Source organism: Acanthochromis polyacanthus, chromosome 3 (genome assembly GCF_021347895.1).
Source record: "Acanthochromis polyacanthus isolate Apoly-LR-REF ecotype Palm Island chromosome 3, KAUST_Apoly_ChrSc, whole genome shotgun sequence".
Lineage (NCBI taxonomy): Eukaryota > Metazoa > Chordata > Actinopteri > Pomacentridae > Acanthochromis > Acanthochromis polyacanthus.
This window is the reverse complement of record NC_067115.1, coordinates 45,340,625-45,344,395: the sequence shown is the minus strand read 5'-3', so window position 1 is coordinate 45,344,395 and position 3,771 is coordinate 45,340,625. Positions and strand designations below refer to the sequence as shown.

Below are 3,771 nucleotides of genomic sequence, written 5' to 3'. Positions count from 1 at the left end.
CAGGAAGATTATATAGGCCAGAATTAATGTTTTGATCAGTGCTAATCATCGTTTTTTTGTTTGTTTGTTTTTTTAAACTAGATGCCCCGAAAGCCATCAGTAGACAGGGATTCAATTTTTGCTGTTCTCTGCACTTCAGAAAAGGCCATAGTGGACAATGGCAAAATAGCCACTCCAGCTGCCACTGTCTGGACAGAGCTGAGTCAGCAGTTAGAAGGCAAGATGTCTGCAAAGGCCCTGTACACTTTTGTGAAGCTGAACAGACATAACATCTGGTCAGTTTTGGAATTTAGTGACCAGGGGCCTCATTTATAAAACATTGCGTAGGATTCATACTAAAGTTTGCGTACGCCTATAATACGAAAAGGGCGTATGCCCTTCGCCCCTGATTTATAAAACTTTGCGTAAGCACAGCTGCATGCAATTTCTTGATGAATCACACACCAGCTGGAAGATTGCACCGGTGGATCCACCTCACATTCCGCCCACAACACACCCACATTTTACCATGAATGGTCAATGCAAAGTAACTCATGAATGTATCTGTATATAAATAAGCTGCTGATCCACGGCATTTCACGCAGCGCCCCCTGCAGTCTTTTCACTGCTGTGCGTCAGGATGAATGAATCATGTGTTGACCCAGGCCACCCTGCCACTAAATTTGTTCTGATCATGTCCGATGTACAAATAATTTGTAAACTGATTGAATGTACATTTTTTCGGTGTACAGACAAATTCATTTTCACTCGGGGGTTGTGGTGTGAAGCATGTGTGCCTGTACAGGGCTGATTAATGGTTGGACGCTCATCCCATTCGGCCGCATATGGATAAATAAACAAAATTCTTTACTTTTTTTGCCTTTTTACTGTGATAGTGACAGTGAAGAGTGACAGGAAATGGGGAGAAGAGTAGGGGGAAGACATGCATAAAAGTGCCGCGGGCAGGAACCGAAGCCGGGCCACTGCGTCAGAGACCACCCCTACAAATGGGTCTTCTGCTTTCCCCGATGAGCCGTACGGGCGCCGGGTGATCAGTAAACAAAATTATTTAATAAAGATCACCGCACTGGCCCCAGATGTGGACCGGCCCTTCGGTCAAACGACCGAATGAAATAACGTTCAATCCGCTCCTGTTAATATATGAACATAGTTCTGCAAATACAGTCGTCGGCCGAATGATGCACTATATGAACATCTACAACAATGAGGGTTTATGATTATCCGGCTCTACAAGTCTAATATGTGATAACAATAAAGGTTTGAGATCAGTCTGGTTTCAATTCACCACTTCACCCTCCAGCACTGCCGTTCTCTCTGTCTCCAAAATGTGCTTAAGCAAGCATCAAAGTTGGTGCACCGGTGCGCACATTCTCACGCCAAGTTTGTTTTAGAAATCACAACGAACACAGCGTACGCCACTTTCTACGCAAAGTTTGTGATTTACGCCCTGTTTTGTGCGTAAGCAAGCATCAAGAATCAAGGTTGGCGAACCGGTGCACACATTCTCACGCCAAGTTTGTTTTTATAAATCACAACCTTTGCGTAGAAAGTGGCGTACGCCACTTTCTAGCCCTGTTTTGTGCGTACGCAAGCTTTATAAATGAGGCCCCAGGAAAGTGATCCAGACAGCACTGTTGACATGGAGTCAGACTCAGGTTGCATTTCTCCTGAACAAAAACATTGTCATGCTTTTCAGCTGGAAGTACCTTTTGAGAAATGGATTAAATTTATTCCAGAAAAAGTGCAATACAAAGACAAGTTTTCTCCATCTCAGAAAAGAGAATACACAGTTTTCAAACCTGGCACTTGCACTCATGTCATAAATAATTTAATGTGGAAGAAGATAAAAATCTCATGCACATTTGTGTTCCAAAGAGCCAAGGTTTATCCAACTGTCACCAATGCTTACATACAGATTAGAGGCTACTGTAAGGAGTGCAATGGCCATTTGGAAATGAAATGTGACAGAGAGCCAGCAATTAATACCCCAATGATGCTTCAATGTGACAGAAAAATACAGACATCTCGCTGCACACTGGCCGTTCCAAGCGGTTCATGTCTGGAAACCTGCGTGAGGAGATTGCGAAAGAGCTGTGTGAGGGCAGGATGGAACCAGCTGTATGGAGGTCAGCAAAGGCAGCAGATCTAATGGATGTTGGAGATCCTGAGCCAAGCCACCTACTGAATTTGGCCACCCTGCAGAAAGCCAAACAAGAGAGAAAAGATCTGGAATTAGGGGACAAAGATCCTATTATATCTTGGCAGTTATTAAAATATGGTGCACCTCACAGTGGTAGCATTCGAGACATTGGACTGGATAAGTTTTTCTGTCACTACTGGAGTCAAACTCAGCTGCATGTATATAAGACGTTGTCTAAGACAACTCACCCAGCAGTGTGTTTTGATGCAACTGGCTCAGTAGTGAGAAAACTGGTGAGATCAAATGGTACATCTGGCCATATCTTCCTTTATCAAGGTGTTCTGACAGCACACAACTGCTCCAGTGTCCCAGTGGTGCAAATGCTGTCAGAGAGACATGATGTTAATGCCATTGCAAATTGGTTAGCAGAATGGATTCGTGCAGGCGCAGCTGTTCCAAAGGAAGCTGTGAGTGATTTTTCTCTGGTCATTCTTGGAGCTCTGGTCAAGGCTTTCACTCCTCATCCTGATCTTAAGACCTACATTAATGAATGCTTCAATGTCTTACGTGGGAACCAGTCTGCAAAATTTCCCCCTTGTTTTGTCAGGGTTGATGTTGCACACTACATCAAGATTATCTGCCAGTGGGATTGCCTGAAAAACAAAGCACATCGTGTCAAAGATTTCTTTGTCAGGTCATTAGCACAGCTTCTTCAGTCGCAATCCTTGGACCACGCAAAACACATCTTACGTGCTATCACTGTTGTTGCCCTCAGTGAGGCAGAGGGTGACAACAGTTCTGGAGTCCCTCTCGCATCAGAAAGGTGCAAGAAATATCTAAAAGCCCAAATTGCAGAAGACTCCATCATCACTCCAGGAGAAGAGAGAGAGGAAATGAAAACAGTGGATCCATGTGATGAGATCCAGACTGACCTACGACAGTGGGTAACAGAAATATGCGAGGAGAGCAGGTCACTTGCTGCAGCTAACGGGGATCGAGACAATATTCACTTCCTCCCTAAGATTATTCCCCACATAATACGGCTTGCAAGTTACTTACCGCTCTGGACAGGAATAATGGTCCCTCTCTTCCAAAGCACCAGCATCACAGCAAGCTCAGCCACTGCTGAAGCAGAGTTCAAAAATATAAAACATGGCCTTTTCAAACATGAAAACTTGCCTGTTCGAGTTGATCGCTTCATTGCTCGTCATCTGTCTTTCATTGAAGGAAATATGCGGATTTGCTCTGCAAAAGAAATGACCAAAGATGAGGCAACAGCGGCGTCTGTGATAGTCACAGAAGCCAATCCAGCATCCATGACTACCCACAGTGCAGAAGGCAAGATAAAAATGGATGTTCACCCTTTTGTGGAATGTGATGCTGCCACAAACATTCCTTCAACAGATGAAGATGCAGTTGAAAACTGGAGAGGCCTAGTGGTTCCACCAAAAAAGGAAGAGGACTTCCTACCTCTCTCCTTGCGCTGAGTGGCTCCACGTAGATCCATCTTTTGGGGCCAAAAGAGTGAAGGTGGGATTATTAAAAATGGAAACCTTCATCAGCCTATTAGACTTGGCAAATCAATGATCTCTGTGTTGAACACCTGCACATTTGATGCGTTTTGTCAGGCT

General features: G+C 44.3%; 1 long non-coding RNA gene across 1 annotated transcript; it reads right to left on the bottom strand.

The window, feature by feature from the left end:
* Positions 1-2,368: 2,368 nt before the first annotated feature.
* On the bottom strand, positions 2,369-3,539 carry LOC127533468 (uncharacterized). Its single transcript, XR_007941206.1, has 4 exons — positions 3,502-3,539; positions 3,200-3,385; positions 2,708-3,072; positions 2,369-2,523 (listed from the first exon to the last, which is right to left on the bottom strand). It is a non-coding gene; the product is annotated as an uncharacterized LOC127533468 (long non-coding RNA).
* Between the last annotated feature and the right edge of the window lie 232 nt (positions 3,540-3,771).